General features: G+C 41.3%; 1 pseudogene; it reads left to right on the top strand.

The window, feature by feature from the left end:
- Positions 1-10439: 10439 nt before the first annotated feature.
- On the top strand, positions 10440-13972 carry LOC101430938 (protein LSM12 pseudogene; annotated as a pseudogene).
- The last annotated feature ends 6875 nt before the right edge of the window (positions 13973-20847 follow it).

The following is a 20847-nucleotide window of genomic DNA, read 5'->3' as shown; positions in this document are numbered from 1 at the left end:
TTTTGTTTTGGATTTTTTTGGGTTTTTTTTTAAAGATTTATTTATTTATTTCTCTCCCTCCCTCTCCCCACCCCGGCTGTCTGTTCGCTGAGTCTTCTTTGTCTGCTTCTGTTGTTGTCAGCAGCACAGGAATCTGTGTTTCATTTTGTTGCGTCATCTTGTTGTGTCCGCTCACCATGTGTGCGGCGCCATTTCTGGGCAGGCTGCACTTTCTTTTGTGCTGGGCGGCTCTCCTTACGGGGCGCACTCCTTGCATGTGGGGCTCCCCTACGCGGGGACATCCCTGCGTGGCATGGCACTCCTTGCGCGCATCAGCACTGCTCATGGACCAGCTCCACACGGGTCAAGGAGGCCCGGGGTTTGAACCATGGACCTCCCATGTGGTAGACGGATGGCCTAACCACTGGGCCTTTTGGCCATGCAGCACCCACTTCCCCTTCTTGGTTTTAGTGCCTCACCCATTTCCTTGGCTTACCCACCCTCCCCACTCCCCTAACATGGACTTTTGGTGTAGTTGACACCACCTACAGCTCTGGGACAGTACTTGACTCAGGACTGGACAAGAAGAGAATCCCATCATCCTGGCCAGACTGCTCATTTGGGGTGGAGCCCATGATGCTATCTGGGCTGATGAGAGTTAGTCCCAAGAGTTGTATCTAAACTGTTTAGAGAGTGGAGTGTATTCCACCATGAGGCATGAACCTTGGAGGATGCTGAGCTAGAGCTGCAGGTTGCCTGCTTGCCTCCAAATCAAGCTGTGAACAAAGCCAGTAAAGATGGCAGAACGAAGAGCTAAAGAGAGACTTGGTCTGGTTGCATCATTTTAACCCCTGCATCAAGGCATGTCTGAAGCCAACAAATTCTTTTTCTATCAAGCCAGTTTTAGTTGGGGTTTTTGTCATTTGCAAATCAGAGTCCAACTAATGCAGCGAAGATGGCCAGAGTTATGAAGAAAAGTCCACATTATAATCTGCAGATGGGCTGTGGCAGGGCAAAACTCCTGCATCATTCCACAGCCACACTGTGCCAGGGCTACTCATGAACTGGATTCAGCTCTCAGTTTCCTTGGGGTTACGTTGGTAAAGGAAGACTATCTTATTGCTTTAAGATGTAACAGACTCTTGTAAACGTGCCCCCATAGTAAAAGGGAGATTTGTCCAGTTCTCATAATCTCGAGTACGGGGGAATTATCAGGGTTTCCCTAGAGACTGCAAGACTATTGGAATCAGGTTGTCCACTTCTATCCTGCTTCTTGGAATAGCTATGAGCAATGTCACAGCAATTCCAAGACCCAGGTTTATTTAAGCAAACCTAATAAACTTGTCCCCAGGTCGCCTCTGCTCCAGCTTGGGGGTTTGATTAATGTCATAATCAATTAATCAACAATCTGAAGTCAAAAGGCCTTTATCTCAATATTTTACTCTTTCAGCCTCTTCCTGTTCAGGCAGAATCTTAAATAAATTTGTTGATTAAACTCACTTTTAAAATAAATCTATTCTCTTTTTTCCCAGATCAATGGTAAATTATCAACTGACAATTTATGATACCACACGGTAAATTGCTGGAGAGGTAACTTTTTTCTTCTTCTTATATGCCTTTGTTTTTGTGAAGGGAATAGGAGCTGGCACTGTGTACATATACCTTGTTCTTTTCATCCTCTGACAAGGAATCCCAAAGGAAGATCCTGCGGGACACTATCTGTCCCAGCAGGAAAACATATAAAAGCCCATCTTGCTTTTGAAGTTTATCGCTTTTAAAATATTGCTATTATGATGATAAGCCCTTTTGAGATTAACTTTTTTTCCCCCATGGATATGCCGATAGTGTTCAAATCGAAAGCAAAACAAAGTCACCTTTGGATTTATTTTTTTTTTCTGAAGTCCACTTCACTGAAAAATGAGCATCTTATTAGCATGGAAAGAGGAGACCAACTAGGTAGTCTGGTGTTTAGCTCCAAACTCCGGTGGTCCTGGGTGGAGTCTAGTGATCTCCTTAATGCCGACTGTCCTGGCTTTAGGATGCTGTTGGATGTGGTTCCAGGCATAGGTCCTGGCAGTGATTCTTCCCCCACTCCCGCTCTCTAGGCTAATGCACATTATAGTTCAGCCTGCTGAGAAAAGGTTAATTTCATCTCCAAACTCTCATGGGCAATCTGGAACTGAAATATTATGCTCCTGGAGGAAACAGGTAGAGAAGGGACTTCTTGTTGCTATTAGAATATACACGGAATATTTCTAGCCTTCCTCTAGCAAGGGCATTCAGCGGAACAAAAGTGGCCCTCTTACATGTCAAACAAATGGTGGTTGGAGACCCGCAATGGTATAGGCTTTCCGTAGCCCTGGTCCTCAAGGAAGTTCATCTAGATTGGTACTGATGGCCGAATACTATTTACCACCATAGAGCCTATTGTGATCTGGGCATGAGTGAAGTTTGCCTTGTCCCCTATAATTACAGCCCAGGTAAAATATTTTTATGTTAATCTGTGAATGCCAGAGGCAAGGATCTAAGTAGATAATTCACAAAAGAAAAAAATACAAGCAGAAATTTTTAAAAGACAGGTGAAAAAAATATTCAGTCTCACAACTAATAAAAAAAAAATCCAAATATGAACATCAATGAAATGTAAGCCAATTTAGTCTTCACAGGGGAAATCCTACATTCTTCCTAATACCATTAGGATCTTCAGACTGCTTATAATTTTTTTCTAAATCTTATTCAACTTTGATTCTCTGACTTCAGTACACAGACGGTGAACTTGTCGTTTTACAATGCTCTCCTTTTTCAAAACCTTGTACCACAAACAAAGAATGTATACTCTTTCCTTAATTTTCACATAACAAACAGACTTACCAAGGATTTGCACTGACAGAAGGCTTTTGTGTCACTATTTTTTAAAGCCCTATTTCCTTTAAAAAATTTTGTCGCTGTTTTCAGAAACTCTCTCTTCCGACTATCCACCCCATCCCCAATCACCTACTTACACCAATACTCAATTTCTCTTCTTTTTATTCTGAGGTTTTCCAGTCCTTCCTTGGTTCAAAGCCTCCTCAGTTATTGACATTCCTCCCTAAATAAAGATCTTTACTTTGTGGCCCACCTTCAACACAGAAACACTGATAGAGACTTTGAAATTTCCTGCCTTGCCCTTCTGTCTCTCCACAGGTTTCTCTGAAAAGAATGGAATAGGTCAGATATTGGGTTTCTTTTTATTTTGAATTGCAATACCTTCTTTAAAAAGCAGAATCTTTTAGAGCAGGTGTAGCTCAAGTGGTTGAGTGCCTGTTTCCCAAGTGTTAGGTCCCAGGTTCAATCCCTGGTACCTCCTAAAAAAATAAAAATAAAAAATTTAAAAAGACAGAAACTTCTGGTTTTAAGGAACATCATTTTCTCCTTTACATTAAGTACACTGAGATTTTCACAATAATAATACTCAGTGCAGTGATGCAAGAGATAGCCACATTTGCACACTGCTACCAGGAGTATACATGGGTAAATATCTGCTGAAGAGCAACATAAAAATAGCTTTAAATTTGAGACATTTTAAAGAGCCCATACTTTTGAGTCTAGTAATATCACTTCTAGAAATTTATGCTAGAGATAAAGATTTATGAACTAAGTTTTAAGAGTAAGGATGTTTATGTCAGTATTCTTTATAGGAAGGACCTAAAAAATTCAACAGTAGGAGAATAACTGAATAAATTATGATATTTTCACACAGTATGAAGCCATTAAAAATTGTGTTTTTGAGGAAAATGTAAGACATGGGGAAATGTATTTTTCCCATTACCAGACTTAAACTCTCTAAAACCATGACTAATTGAGAGCTAATTGGTGTTTGTAACTCTCAAAGTTCTAGCACAGTGCCTGGCTTGGAGTAAGTATGCAATAAAGATCTGTTGAATGATAAACAAATGAATGAATGAATGCATGGACAAATTTTGGGTAAAATGAGAGTTCTCCTTATCCTTTTCTAATGTTTTATATAATTCTACATGATCTCTTCTCTTTCAGAGTACACAATTTAGATGGGAAGAAAAGATACACACATACAACAATATTGAACAAGACCCAATATAATTAAGCACTGAATTATATTCAAATTCTGGGGGGTTGGCAAAGGCAAGAAATCATAACCCATTTTGGTGCAAACTCATAAATCCATGTCCACTGATGGATAAGCAAACTCACGTATATTACCTACTACCTTTTCAGCAATCATGGTCATGATCAAAGGACAACACGTTTTCCCAAAACTGCACTAAACATCTTCCACCCACAAGCCCACTCTCTCCAACAGTTCAAGGAAACCCATATAGGAAAGTAAGCTAGGAAGAATTTGGAATTACACGTGCAAGCTTACACAGATTCTTTTGTTCAACTGTTAGTCTTGAAACCAATTTTCTAGCAAAGCACATATCTTGTCAGATGACCTGGTTGAATATCCTCCAAACTAAGTTCAGCAAAGAAAAATGTCATTAGTTAAAGCTGCCTGTTGTAATGTGAGATTAAAATAAAAGACAGATACTATACATCTATTTATGTGCTATTGTCCTTTGGAGGACAGTAAGCCCTAGTGATATCCCCCACACAAGAATCAGTTTTTGCTCCCATGGGGGCAACATCAGCCCCACTGAGAATACACTGTCTGTGCTATGCCCACTGAACTAACAATCTAGAGTGCAATGCTCTTAAAGTGCTGTGCTGGATCAGTGGGATTATGTTTATAGACAAGATTCACAGCATATATAAAATGCAGCCCAATATTTTCTTAAGCATTTGATTCCTTTGGTGTTTTCCCCCCCAATCATGCCTACTTCTTTGGAATTTTAGGGGGTAAGAAGTTAAATCTAAAAAAAAAATCTAAAAAAAAAAACAAAGTAACCGAAAACTAGCAAATGATTAGAGCACAGGTAAAATTCACCATCTATTCTAGCCCTCCTGAAACTCCTTTGATAGTTTGCATTTGGCAATTCTATGGATAGTGGCTTGCAGCTTTCTTTGCCTCCCTGCCCCCACTCTCTCTCTCAATCATTCATTCTGCATATAACATATACAACCACATATCTATATCACTGAGAAAGGATCAATCATTTCCCCCTATGCTGCTGAGACATACAATATTTATCACAGGTTATCGAAAAGAAGAAAAGAAAATCTAAGAATATTCCCTTCAGCTGTATTTCTGTTGTCGAACCGTGAGCATCCTAGTCCATCCAGGTTTGCTTAGTTGTCAGCTCAGTCCGGTACAATCTGTAAACTAACACGGCTGATAAAGTTAGGGTACCCACTGGCCATTGGAAAGAAAAATAGACTTGGTTATTGGTTATCGTCTTCACTATGTTAAACACAGCTCCCATTAGGCAAACTCCCTTCCATTTCTTTAAACCTCTCAATACCTTGTAAATCAAATATTTATCAACTGAGACCCTTTTTTCTAGCTGTCTGATGTTTCAGCTCTGACAAAGTTGGCCACTAGCCAGTTGGTAAAGAAACCTGTGAAAAGAAATCAGCCACAAGAAAAAAAGAAAACTATTTCATTTTTATTTCACAGGAACAAACTGCCAACAACCCCCCCACACTCGCTTTTTTTTTTTTAACTTGCCCTTGTGGAAATGCTTGTCTGGAAGGAGCTGGTCTGCCCACTCATTTAGTAAATAAATATTTACTGGACATTCATCAACTGGTTCCATATGCCTTTGGATTCTTGTAACCTGTATTAAAAGGTTGGTGACCTGCTATTAAGGCACATTTTGTGACAAACATGCAACTCATAGAAATATGTGCATAAAGCACAGCAATTTATAAAGGTGGATCGGGAGTAGTTTGACGAACAGTATGCTTAAAGAAAATAGACAGAGCTGTTTATGGAAAGCTTTCTGAAGGAGACAAGCACTGAACCCTGACTTAAAACAGGAAAAGGAATCCATATGGCGAGTGGGTGGAGGGAGGTGACAAATCTACACGAAGGCGCAATTGGCATATTTCCAGAAAAAGTAATCACTCCAACAAAATTATCATGTAGATGGACCACATTTAAAATAACTCAGAACCATTTTCAGAACTTTTCCATAGCCATACATAAAGACTGTAACCTAAAGTAATACTCTTGATGATTCTTTACAAAATATCTTCAATTAAGAAAAGTAAATATCCTACATAATCATGTAGCAACTGTAGTTATTGGCTTGTTGACTTTCAAAAGAACATATTCAACACAAATTTGAGTATCCAGGACCAAAGTTCACCCTGTATTTTGTTCTCAACTGGTACACAACAGAAAGACAAATGGCCATTTTAAACATCCTGCAGTTTCTGAGCCAATGGGTCCACGGGTAGAGCCAGGGCATCAGTGCTTTTCAAAATCTCTACAGGTAATACTAAATTGTGCTACTGTTACAGATTATGGATCCTCGTGATTTCTTATTGTAATCAAGATCCCAAAATAACTCATTTCAGCGTATTACATGAGTATGTCCATATACTGCTTTGAAAGTTGGTTCTTAAGCTTAGTATGCGTTCTCCATTTTCAGACTCTCCATTCTCCTTTTGAAAGAAGAAAAGCAATGACCATTCCTCTTCCAGTTGCTACAGAGAATAATTTCTGTATGGTTGTATTTGTCCCTTCCACATAACCCAACTATAAGATGTCTTGTGTGTACTGATGCGGCAACACTATTTGCAAAAGCCTAATGGAAGTCACACGGCCAAGAATCTTAAATAAACAATGTCACTGATTTATAAGATAAATCTTATAAACAACAATTTTTATTGTTTATAAATATATATATGTTTTACAAACAACTATAGATGAAAATGGAGAGGATAAACTTCTCCTCCCAGATCAGACATACACCGAGCACCCACCCCAGGCACCTTTCTGGGTACTGGAGGCACCCTGGTGAACATCACAGCACCAGCCTTGCCTTCATGAATCTTACAGAAAAGGGGAAAGATAAATAAGCAAGTAAGCCATGTGTCATGATGCATTGGTGAGTATTGGGCAGAAAATGAAGGTGGAGGATAGGATAAGGATAAAGAGCCTTCCCAGATAGGAGAAACAGAAATGATCACTTTAAAGAGGTGACTTTGAACCTATAGTCTTTCAGCTAAGACCCAAAAGATGAGAAGGTGATGGCCATATAAAGAGTGAGGACAAAAACACTTAGATACATGAGTAAACTCTGGCTGGAAAGAACTTAACCATCCAGGGTCAATTGTATAATGATGAAGTTGGGCTAGATGATTAAATGATACTTCCTATTCCCAAATGCTATAAAGAATAGAGTAGACCTGAATAACTGGTGGATAAAGAGATAGTTGACAAGCATTAAGCAAAGCATTCATTCCAGTCTGATAAGTATATTAAAGCTATAGATGGAAAAGATCTGTTTGCCTAATTCCAGTTCCACCAATTGGTTTAATGACACAGATATAAAGGCACTCACCCTTCATATTCTATAACCAGGAACATCTAATCAAGGATCATCTATATGGCATTCCTTGAAACAATAATTTTAAAAGGAAAAGCTTAATGGACAAAAATACATGAATGGCTCATGTAAAAGGAGGACAGGATTCAATTATTTTCATTAGTTAAGAAGACAGAATAAGAATGGGAGAGCAGATGTAGCTCAAGTGGTTAAGTGCCTCCTTCCTATATATGAGGTCCCAGGTTCAATCCTTGGTACCTCTTAAAAACAAAACAAATAAATGAAAAACACCACCCCTCATTGGGTAGCAGATGTAGCTCAGTTGTTGATCACCTGCTTACCATGTACAAAGTCCTGGGGTCAATTCCCAGGACCTCCTAAAAAAAAAAAACATCTAATGACTTTCAAGCTGTAGTAGGGAAAACCTAGGTTAAATATAGCAAAACCTCACTATTTCCCACCTCAATAATTTCCAAAACTCTGTAATTTCCAGAAAGAAAACAGATTGCTTTAGCACATATCTCAGTAAGCATTCAATAGTGTAAAGGTAGATGGGGAACTCACATGAATTAGGTTCCCTTACTCCAAAACATGCTACAGGAACTTGGCTAGGTATGGTCCCATATGATATTTCTAATAAAGTCATAGTCCTTGGCCAAAAGTAATATGCTAACTTTAAAAATTGGGTTATGGCATCTTTTATTCTGACAGAGCTTTCATTCTCAGTGGAGCTCTTATTTTTAAAATCAATAACTCCCCAGGAGGTTTTCCATATAGCAATGTGGATTAAAAGTCAAAGTAATCTCTTTCATCCAGGAGGGATAAGGTTTCGTAAAGTTTCCCATTATATTTATTATAAATAGTAACATATATCACATGGAAAGATGAAAGTCATCCTACAATGTCATCTTTTCTATATATAAAGAATACGAGGAAAAGCATTGCTTTAAAATAAAAAATAAACGATGCCATGACTGCTTTAGCATTTAAGAGGCTAAGAGTTTATCCTCCTTAGTTTCAAAGTTGATGACAATCCTTGGGCTTCCAAATCCTGGCTCAGTGGTTCTTAGCCCTCCACTACACAAGGATAGCTATGTTAGCAAATTGTGGTCTGAGTGTGATGTGTTATAACCAAAAATAACTGTTTTATGACAGACACTGCTTCATCAGATAAAATATCACAGAGAGAGGACTATAAATTTCTGGTAGTAAATAAATACTACTAATAATATTGGCCAATGTTTACTGAGTACTCACTCTGTTTCAGGTGCTTTTGGAACAATTTATTACTTCTTTTAATCCTCAAAATAACCCTCAAGGGGTTATTCTTTTTCCTATTTTCAAGACAAGGAACCAGAGACTCATAAAGATTAAGTTACTTTTCCAATTTCAAGCAGTTAAGTGAAGAGCTAGTATTTGAACCCAGGCAGTTGTATCACTTCAAAGCCGATTCTCTTAATACAATATAATCCAAGTTTTGAGAATTAAGATAATTTTTACAATATTAAATCCAATTTGTAGTTATCTTTGTTTATCCCTAATTCAAAAACATCTTAAAGCTCTCATAGGAAAAAAACATATCTTGAAGACTCAAATCACGGTGTTTCTTTCAAACTGAAAGAGGTATTCTCCTTCTTCCATGATGACCATAAGGCTTGTTGCCCAAGAGTAGATGCCCATTCGGCACAAAGGAAAGGTCCACCTCCCTTTCAGTGGAAAGAAGATGGAAGATAGAGGTGGAGAAGGAAGGCAGATAGCAGGGTCCTTCATTATTAATTTCTTGCCCTTCTCCCACCTCAACCAACCTTGGGGAAGTACAAGGTGTTGGGCACAAGAAAAGCTTTAGAAAACTTACAATTTTCTAAACTTGGGAGAGCCCAAGACAGAGAATTTTTCACTTTGTCTCCTGATTACGACTCTGGGAAGAGCTGCTTTTGACATGGTCCACTCACCTAGAACTGGCCACAGCAAGGTGATCTCAATAGCTCATCACATTTGGGCAGAAAGAAAGCCAGAGTCCAGCTCTCCAGAGAGCCCTCAGTTCCTGGTGGTGGGAATGGGATTGAGAAGTTGGACTGAGAAACTCCCACATGTGCCCCTATGAAAACTAGGAATATAGTTGAATCTGGCTAGAGCACTTGCCAGAAACACACGCTGTGGCGAGGGCACAGTGGGCCTGAAGCCAAAGGGGACCTTCCTGGACCAAGATCATACAGGAGTCACAACTAGGCCTCATGGACACTGGCAGCTCAGAAAGGCAGCAGGGAAGAGAAATGGTTTTGATGGAACAGAGAGAGAGAATGGATCATGGGCTACACCACTATTATGCGTTAACAGTGGACACCATTAGAACAAGAGTAGGACAAGTTGCACTTCAGTGATGCATGAATCCAAGAAGCAACAGTCAACCCTTAGCAGAAACGGTAAGAATGCAAAAGATAGTGATCCATCATCAGTTAAGCCATTATGTTCCTTTATGTTCCTCAATACTGCTTTAAAGAAAAGATGAGCCTGGAGATAGAATTCTAGAAGACCAATGATTTATTTGAGTCATCTTCACAGTCCAGTTTAAACACAAGCCTAAAAAATATACACAACATTCAGTGTGAGGAATATCAGGTCACTTTTGAAAAAGTTAGAACTTACTTTTCTTTGCACATCTGACTTTAGTGTGAATGTATTTGTGATCTCATATTGTGTGATTACAGAAATATGTCAGAACTTTGCCTCAAAAATAAATAAGAAAACATAGTCAAGGCAGTAAACATTCCTACTTCTGTTGCTGAACGGTAGCAAGTGAATAGTATGCAAGTGATAACAATGAGCACTTTCCCCAGTTTCCCCAAATTTGATTATTTTAGTAAGTTTTCATGCTTTAATCCATTAAAGTGTATTGCTCAAAATCCTGGCATTACAAAGGGTGTTGGCTTGCAGAACTTTGAGAACTTCTGCTCATCATTCTCTCCTTCAGACATACTGTCAACCAGATTCATTTATTAAACATGTACTATGGCTTGGGCACTACAGGTATGAAGTTAAAGAGATACAGTCTCTTTCCTTAAGAAATAATCAAATAAATCATGGACTAAAGGAAGGTGTGACAGTTATATGGTGGGACATTGTTTTTCAAATAACTTTCATATCCTGAAATAAAATGTGGGAGGGGGAAAGTGGGAAGTGAGACCCTGTAGAGTGAATCTACCTAGAGCCGTAGGTATTGGAAAGATTCCCCAATCTCTCCAGGCACAGTAGCAGCAGAGGCCTGATGGGGACATGTGAATGATGGGGTGATGGGTGTTCAGTGATACTGGCTTTGGGGAACAACATCAGGGATCAAATGTTCTCCCTCCCCAGACCTTCACCCTTGCCCTAGCCTTACCACCATGCAAGGCCCCTTCATTCCAGGGAATGAAGGATAAACCTCAAAGTGACTGGGAATAATTGTCAAGCACCTTTGGAGAATGGGATCTATTTCCTTTGAGGTGTAACCTAGTTATATTTTTTGTATTCCTAGGTAGTGGACTGAAATTCAGACACCTGCAATACGTATGAGGAGGTGTGTACAAGATATTTTTGGAGCACGAAACAGAAGTGTGAAAATCAGACTGAAGGGGTTACTAGGGGGTTATTAGAAGCAGTGACCTTGAGCCCTGGTGGAAAAGAATTAAATATGCAGCAACAAGATATAAGAAAAACACTAAGGCCTTCCCTGCAGGGGGAACAAACATAGGCATAAAGACAAAGAAAGGGTGTTCAGGCACTGGAATTCGTTAGTATGGCTGAAGTTACAGGTGCATGAGGGAAGTGGAAGGAGATTGGGCTAGAGGTGGGCTGGAGGCCACAGCCAAGGAGAGCATGAGAAAGGCATTGCTGGAGACAGAGACCAGTAGGAAATTACTACAATAAATCTCACTTAGAGCAATGGAGGCCTGAACAGAGGCAGCGGTGGGAGGTGGAATGGAGATGCATGTAATCAGAAAGAGAAGTCTAGCATGACTTCTGGATGACAGAGAGAAGAAACTTTCAAAAATTTTTGATCATGGCCCACAGTAAAAAATATATTTTACATTGAGACCCGGTGGCTGCACATCCACACATCACATTCACATAAAATACACACCATATATAACAGACATTAAAGTTTTCATGGCACAATATTCAGCCTTACTATGTGCAATCCACTCCGATGTTTTCTGTTTTGGCTTTGTTTTTAAATGCCAGTCACGGCCCACTAAATTGATTTTACAACCCAATAATGGGTCACGACTTAGCAAATATTTAATATGATGCTGTTACAAGAGAAGAAAATGTAGGAGGAGACATTGCAGGGAAGGAGAGAGGAGGAAGAACTATGCTTTGGACATGGTCCTTTTGGAGTAGTGGGAACTAAAGCTTGTCCAAGCTGCTTTTGTTTAGACTATACAGTGCCTGAAGGTCAAGGTGTCCTGTTGATCCGAGAGCTGACCTTCCACGTCTCTGAGGAGACTCATGGTGGAGCCACAAAAGGCAGCTCCATACTTCCCACCTCCATGTCCAAATACTCTTTTGTGCTGGGACCCTGCTGACCAACAAGAAGAGCAAACAATTTTATATGATCCTGTGTACTTAAGGTTTGATGCACAAATTTTAAAAATGAGTAAGCACCCAAGAAGGATACGCATCCCTCAGATTTCAAATTTTTGAAATTTTAAGTACACATTATTGGCAGGGATGCAAAATGGAGGTATAATTTTAAGCTTCATAGTAACATTTTTAATAGTGGGATGGTGCATGTGGCCAAAAAATGAAGTATATAATCATTTATTTCTAGAGTACACGCCTTTATACAATATTAGTTAGCTCTATAAATAACTGCTAAATACAGAGATACTTACTGAATATTCTGTAGCTCAAACTTTGCACATACATACACACACACACATGCATCTATATCCCTTCTTTTTAAGCATATTTGGCTCTAGCCTCTCTCATTCTCCCATACCCTTTTATATCCTCACCCAACCTCATCACACCAAATCTCAATGCAATCCTGCATCCTGAAAAATTATTTGTTTTGCCACCAGCTACAGTTAAGTGAACCATCTATCTAAGAGTATCATTTACAAAGGTAACTGAAATTTCATCACCATGGCTTAGATTAGTAGAAGGTGTCAACTTCAATTCCAGTTATGGCACCATGTGTCCTGGTGGTAATTCTATTTGCTCACATTTCTTTGTACTGATTTTCAAGTGGCCATCCATGCCACAGGAGCTTGGAGTTCCCTCTAGAGACCAGTGCTAGTCTGTTTCTCACCTTATCACCACTATCCCTAGGAAATCTCACTGACTTTTGTAATGTCAACTACCATCTAGGAGTAGATGAGCCCAAGTCTGTATCTCCAGTCCATACTCTTTCCTGAGTTCCCCAGAACTATTTCTAAACCCAGCCATTAGGTACCTCTGCATAAGCAATTTAATTTTGATACATCTAAGCAGAATTCATTCTCCTGCCCGCAACCCACATCTTCCAGACCTGTTCCATCTCTTGTATTCTTTAAAAAAAAAAAAAAAAAATTTGTTTTTTTTATTTCTCTCTCCTCCCCCCCCCCCCAATTGTCTGCTCTCTGTGTCCACTTGCTGTGTATTGTCTGTGTCCGCTTGTATTCTTGTCAGTGACACCGGGAGTCTGTGTCTCTTTTTGTTGTATCACCTTGCTGCGTCAGCTCTCCCTGTGTGCGGCGCCACTCCTGGGCAGGCTGCACTTTTTTTCACGTGAGGCGGCTCTCCTTATGGGGCAAACTTCTTGCACAGGGGGCTCCCCTATGCAGGGAACACCCCTGCATGGCATGGCACTCCTTGCACGTATCAGCCCTGTGCATGGTCAGCTCACCACATGGGCCAGGAGGCCCTGGGTTTGAACCCTGGACCTCCCATGTGGTAGGCAGATGCTCTATCAGTTGAGCCACATCTGTGTCCCCATCTCTTCTATTCTTGATCTTAGTTCACGGGTGGCAGGGACTGAAGTAAAGGAGGGATGGAACGTCAAAACAGCCACCATTCAAGGTGGTAGTCTTCAACCACCAGTCCAAACTGCTGACTTTATAACATCCCTTTCCAGTGGAAAGCCCAGCCATGCAGACATCTTGCTCATAAACTTCCAGTATGTTTCAGAAGTGGAAATAATTAATGCCCAACAGAAACCCCTCTGCCCCTAGCTCCGCTGCGTGTTAATATACTTGCCAGCAAAGCAGGGACACAGGAGCAGGAAAAGTGGAGCCAGGCCTCTGCGATCAGTCCTGGTGTCTCCCAGAGGGCCAGCAGCTCTTCCAGACCATTCTCAAGCCCATTACAGACTGTAAACAGCAAGGGAAAACATCATAGTCATGCAGGGAGTTGTTATTGCATCCCCATATCAAATGGAAAACTGTAAAAGCAAAGAGGGGACTGCACTGAACCATTGAGGCAAAATACTTGAAAAACATTTTAGGGACGTGGAAAGCCAAACAATACAGCAGCATTCCCAAGCCCAGCATCCACAGGAGGAGGGTGCCCAGACATCCTGAGTCCATGGGCACAGGGGACACTTCCAGCATCCAGCCAAGGGGGCGATGACAGCTGCAGTGGAGGCAGGCTGGAGTCGGGGACAGGGAGGGATCCTGTATTTCCTATTGGCTCTTGTTAACAAAGGGCCAGCATTTCCAAATCCTAGACTTGAACAAACAAAACAATGAAAAAGAACGAGAGAATGATTTACAAGTTGAATCACTGCTTGGCTAAGACTTTGGTCCACCCATGTCCTTGTCACAGCCCCCTTCTGGAGCAGTCACCTAGTTCATTTTATTGTTTGAAAATTCTCTTCCTCTCCTGCTCTACCTTTCACTTCTGACTTTCTTTTCCCTTTTCTTCATTTCTGTTCCCTGCCATTCTGGTTCTTTATTTTTGTTTTTGTTAGGAGGTACTGGGGGTAAGATTGACCCAGGACCTAGTATGGAGGAAGCCGGCGCCCAATGAGACACACTGGCTCACCTGAGTTGGTTTTTACATTTGTTTTGCTTGGTTTTTGTTTTGCTTTGTTTTGTTTATCTTTTAGGAGGCACCAGGACCTCCCAAGGGGGAAGCAGGTGCTCAACTGCTTGAGTTACATCCGCTCCCCATTCTGTTCTTATAAGTGGTGATTTCACTTGCCTTCTGAGTGATTGAAGGAAACGTTTACATCTTCTTTTCCAAAAATAAAAGTAACAAGCTGACTGTGATACTTCAGTTGAAACCAAAGCAGCAGACGGAGGTCTCAATTTAAATTTTTCTTCTTTTTTTTTTTTTTTTTTGCACAGGACATGACTTGAATTGGTTTTATTTTCCTTAACTTTAAATATATATATATATATATATGAAAATTCATATTAAAATGTTCTTTAAATATTTTCTGCTTTTGCCGGCCACTTTGTACTAGATCATGGCCACTTTTCCCATCACTTCAACAATGTCAATGGATTACGCTCCCTGCCCCCCAGTCAGGCCCCTACGGCAACTTAGCTGACAGCAAGGCTCTCTGGCAGCACTTTGTAGAGCCGGTGTGTGCGGGTGGGATTGTGGGTTGAAGGGCTCCTATTGGCTTTTGGTCTTTAACTGTGTGTGCAGCCTTCTGACGTTTGGCTAAAACCTCAGGATTCTCCCTCTGCCTTTTGTCTGACCTCATGGTACTAGAGGAACCCACTCACCGCTCTCCCCTAGATGGGAAAGCTGGCTGCCCTTTCTCCTGTGCCCTCCCCAGGAAGACCTATTTCTCATGACGCATCTCAGCTCCTCCTGGAGGGATGACTTTCTTATGTAAGAAACCTGGAGTTCACCCACCTGACTGACCCCTCTTTATATCAAGGCACCAGCCCAGGAAAAAGCTGGCAACCTCCTGCTCGTGTGTGTGTGTGTGTGTTTGTGTGTGTGTGTGTGTCCCTTCCCTAAGTTTTGCAGGCTTATGACATTTTGTACGTGCTCTCGGCCGATGGGCAGAACACCCGGAGTTTCTGGACTTCAGCCCACTGGTTTGCATCATTCGGACTGACCTGCTGAGAGCTAAAACTGGCACCCATCTCCCTTGTGCTTTCAGGTGGTCACGTGGGGCAGTGGGCGCCCCCAGCTGATATCGAGCCAGGAGGGGGATGTGACTGATGCACACGTGAGTGGCTAGAGCTCTCGGCTGGGAGAGGGGGACTAATTACTATTTTTTTTTGGCCATGATTACTTTTCCCTTCCTTTCTTTTTAAAATTAAATCATTCAAGCCCTGCCTTCAAAATGAAAATTTTCTTTTAGTATTGTTTAGCAAAAAACAATAAAACTCCCATTTTTTAACCATTAAAAAAACAAAACAAAACACAGTCGCCATGTCAGAATTCTAGTGCTTTAACATAAAGCTCTGCATCCTCATGCAAGAGGAGATTTAGGACATTTTTTATCCAGAGAGTTTTATTAGAAGACACTTTCGGTTACAATCCTGTTGATCATCATGTAGAGCAAACCACGAACAAAAAATCCTCTGGACTCCCAAATTCAGCTTGATTCCTCTCTTTCTCCCCTTACTCACCACCTTGGTCTACGAACTCCAGCAAGCCAGTAGCGTCAAGTGAGAGTCTGTCTAAAGTGAGAAAAAAGGAAAGTTGCCCTGAAGATTTCAAATCCCCTTAGCCAAAAAATAGGAGACAAAAACAAAACAAAACAAAAAAACACCAAGAAAGTGTTTCATCAACCCAGGAAAAAATCAGATCTGCAATCCCAATGTGTTCACCTAAAAAACAGGTGTTCATTTTAAGCCTCTGTGTTCTCTACAAAACACCTTCCAGACAGGCACTCAAGAAATACTTGTGGCCAAATGTCACAGTCAGATTAGATAAGGGGCATCTCGCCTGTTAATTGCTCTCCAGGCTTTATTCATCTGTCTCTTATCACTAAACTTAGCTGCTCCTAAGGAAACACAGAAAAGCTCATAATAGCTGGTAAGTAGCTTCATCAGAACATTTAGAATTCTGTCGGAGCCTGTGATGTTCAGCTGCTGGGCTAACATGTAGAGCACAATATTCTGGTTTACAAGTAGGGGGTTATGCCTTGTCTTTTGAGCAAGGTAGAGAGCATTTCCCTATCCAGAGATGGGACTCAGCGAGATTGAAAATATTTTTACGTTATCGCCACTGAATCTGTAAACAATAAATGAATCTCAAATAGCCAGCAGTCATTGGAGTAGGCAAAAAAGACTATGGGTGACTTTCTAAGATGCAAAAATGTCTGATACAGTGTTTGACACATAGCAGGTGTTCAATAAATGCTCCTATGCTTTCCTTCTCCCCTTTTCCTCCACCCTCTACCGCCTCCCCCCCCCTTTCCTTCCCTGTCCATCTGTCTGCCTGGTCCCTGACTAGCAGGCATACAAAACAGGCAGAGAGTATCTTCGGAGCCCGATTATGTTCCTTTAGCTCAGTAAGACCAGGAATCTTATGCAAGACGCGAACACACGGAACTCTCACAATTCTTCTTAAAAGGGGTTGGAAGGTTTAGGAGAGGGACATGTTTTCTGGCCAGGCAGCCTTTTGCACATCCTATATGGGAAAATGTTTCTATAGTTCGTGTATGTGTCAGTCCCCAATATCTAAAGACTCCGAAATCTCTGTTTTTTCTTCAGTGGATGGAGTGAAACTGGCCATCAGGAGAGAGGAATGATTAAGTGCTAGACAAAGCCTGAGGAAGAAAAACTGCAGTGGAAAAATTCATATTTCCCCATTTTACCCCTCCTCTTAAAGGGTCCCTTACCTGCTCCAAACGCCCAATCCCTAGGAGTCTGTCCTATATCTCTCCAGAAGATGACAACTATGCCTTCTTGGGAAACGGACTTTGGCCCAGTGGTTAGGGCGTCCGTCTACCACATGGGACATCCGCGGTTCAAGCCCCGGGCCTCCCTGACCTGTGTGGAGCTGGCCCATGCGCAGTGCTGTTGCGCGCAAGGAGTGCTGTGCCACACAGGGTGTCCCCCGCGTAGGGGAGCCCCACGCGCAAGGAGTGCACCCCGTAAGGAGAGCCGCCCAGCGCGAAGGAGGGAGCAGCCTGCCGAGGAATGGCGCCGCCCACACTTCCCGAGCCGCTGACGACAACAGAAGCAGACTCAGCAAAAAGACACAGAAAACAGACAACCGGGGGAGGGGAGGGGAATTAAATAAATAAAAATAAATCTTTTTTAAAAAAATAAAAAAATTAAAAATAAAAATAAAAAACTATGCCTTCTTCATTCTTGAAAACCACTGACGTTTGTCATTGTACTGCCGCCTTACATCAGTATAAAACACTGCTGTTTTAACAGGGTTATAACTGATATTTAACCACTTTTAGGCCTCACAACTACAAAGCAAGCACAGCAGTTGTCTTCATTTGATGGGTAGATAAGCTGAAGCTCATGAGGTCAAATGGTCATAAAGAAAAAAGTAACATAAAGCAGCACTCCTGTGGCTGCCACTGAGATGACAGCATGGGAGGGGCTTGTTGGAAAGGTCTCTATTGAACTCCAGGGGAAGAGTGAGGTGCGATTCCAGGTGAAAGCACTGCTCTCCTCACACTGATCCTTCGTGGGCCTCCCTGGTAGGCCTCCCTGGTTTACCCAGACAGCAGTAATACAGTGAATTTTTAAAATAAGAAAAATTTGCTCCAAAAAAACGACTAGTCTATGGTTTAAGTTGAGTACTTAGACGTCACTGAAAATGTCTTCTCCAGTTTTGCCTGAGGTTCACAGTCAGACTCTACTAAATGATGAAGTAATTGCAATACACAAAATAAATTCAGGAGCTATTCAAACAAAACAAAGTGATTTACACATATCCCTCCTCAAGCTCAACAATCTAGATTTGTTAGTATCTAGCAAGCTCATCAAAATCTACTAATGCATAAATGTCTTTCACATACTAGACCTCAAATTACTCGAATAATTGCTAGAAATGACTAGAGAGCAGGTGTTCTCATCTGCAAAGTTAGGGCTAAGGGAATACATTTCAACTCCATCCCTATGGAAATTGGTATTTTCCACACAGCCACCCACTATTGGTGATAGCAGGTTGTCATCAAGTTGCTGTCTATGGCATGTAGGTAAATAAAAATGGAAGGAAGGAAGGGAGGGAGGGAGGGAGGGAGGGAGGGAGGAAAGAAGTTTTATCTTTTATCTAAATATTCGATATTGAATAAGTCATTTTGAGAACCAGATAGAAGAGTCAAATTGTCTTTTTGAGTTCAAAGTCAATTATCAGTCTAGTACAGACCCAGGCTAAGACAGATATAGCATTTAATGTCAAGGGTGGCTATAATTTCTGGGTTTGTGAAAGAGTGATTCCTGCTTCGTATATTCCAAAAAGGACACGAGGTTTCTTAAAGGCCCCGTATAAATCAATTCACAATCATACGGAGATAGTTTGACTGTGACTCCAAAATGTCTGCGTTTCATTTTCTCCCTGTTAAAGATGAAACCACTGACATTCATTTTTTATGGACATTTCTAGCTAAAGACTTTTTTTGGTAAGTTAAAATTTGAAGTGCATGAAAGAGAAATTATTCTGATTTATGATGACTTCCAATCAGGACCAATTAAGAGAAAATGAAGCAGGGAAATTGGAGTGAGGAGGGGAAATATGATCCTGCAAAGTGAAAGTGTTTAAACCGAAGTTTCTTTGACTTGCTATTCCCTGGGTAGAACGCAGCAAAGGCAACGCCAGAATCGGCGTTCCTGTGCCCCCAAGCCTTGGCCACGTCCGGCTTTTTCACCTCTAATCCTGCACTCAGTCCTAACAAGTGGGACTGGGATTGTCTACAATGCCCTTTATTCAGTGGGCTTTTAGACAGAGGCAACGCTGGTCCCTTACGGCAAGACTCAAGTATAAATGTGAAGTGAAGTCTGGCCATATTACCTACCACGTGCTCCACTGACTGCTGACTTGGTTCCCAGCCGCTCTGGTTTTAGGCTGAATATCCAAAGCCCCAAAGTTCACAAGGTTTTTTTTTTTAAGTATTTATCTCAGTCCAGCCCGTAGAACACAAGAGGCCTCCGGGCTGGGCCTGTGTTTTAGAGGGCCCTTCGTAGCATGTGCACACACACACACCCCTCCACTCACAAATATATTTACTGAAAAACATGTGGGTCTCCTGCCCCTCAGGGTCTGGCCCTGGCACAGCACAACTTGTTGTCTAAATAGACTCATGACAGACACTGTTACGACCCAGGGAAACACTCTTCACGGCTTACCCCATAGCCTCCACACAGGGAACTTAACTCGATCGCTGTAAAAGTTCGTGGGTTGTGCCACTGCTGCGGAATGGGCACTGCTTTAGAGTACAAAGAATAGTTCGATGGCAGAGGCACTTATGAGACAAGACAAATTAATTAGCCTGTCAACTCTTTCCTCTGAGGCGGCGTAGGCGCAATAGGTTATTGCATAACAGTACTTTCCCAGTACTGCTTAATGTTTTCTTGCTTTTCTTTGTGTTCCAATCCGTGATTCCAGAGATATTCACAAATTACTATAAGATTTGCAACCATCGTGCATCATAGCTGAAGACTATTTCACAAGGCTAAGTAATTCATATAGCGCTTACATTTGTGTAAATGTATGTGTGTGTTGTGTATGGGGAGACCAGGATTTCCCAACCTCTGAACTATTGGCATTTGGCTGAGATAATATCTCCAGATGTTATTGCCAAATCTCTCCTGGAAGGCAAAATCATCCCTGGTTGGGAACCACGAGATTAGATAGCCTATGTGAAACACAATGTTTCTTTATGTTGGCAACCTGATAGATATTGAACCATAGAATTGGGAAGTTTTTATTTTGGCAAAATTATTTAATAAGATTTAGTTGTATTTTTTTTTAGAGATTTATTTTATTTATTTATTTATTTCCCCTTCTCCTCCCCACCCCAGTTGTCTGTTCTCTGTGTCTATTTGCTGCGTCTTCTTTGTCTGCTTCTGTTGTTGTCAGCGGCATGGAAATCTGTGTCTCTTTTTGTTGCGTCATCTTGTTGTGTTAGCTCTCTGTGTGTGCGGTGCCATTCCTGGGCAGGCTGCACTTTCTATTGCGCTGGGCAGCTCTCCTTACGGGGTGCACTCCTTATGCATGGGGTTCCCCTACGCGGGGGACACCCCTGCATGGCAGGGTACTCCTTGCGTGCATCAGCACTGCGCATGAGCCAGCTCCACACGGGTCAAGGAGGCCTGGGGTTTGAACCGTGGACCTCCCATGTGGTAGACAGACGCCCTAACCACTGGGCCAAGTCCACTTCCCTAGTTGTATTTTAAAACTTAAAAATGTCAGCTCTATTTAACTAACATTTTAAATTTTGTCATTAATTATAACTTCTATTTGCTTTTTGATTTTAATAGATTAGAATATTTTAGGAGAAAATAACTACTTTGCAACCATA

This window comes from Dasypus novemcinctus, chromosome 20 (assembly GCF_030445035.2).
Source record: "Dasypus novemcinctus isolate mDasNov1 chromosome 20, mDasNov1.1.hap2, whole genome shotgun sequence".
Classification (NCBI taxonomy): domain Eukaryota; kingdom Metazoa; phylum Chordata; class Mammalia; order Cingulata; family Dasypodidae; genus Dasypus; species Dasypus novemcinctus.
Note: the sequence above shows the minus strand (reverse complement) of the source record. Positions and strands in the feature narration are given on the sequence as shown.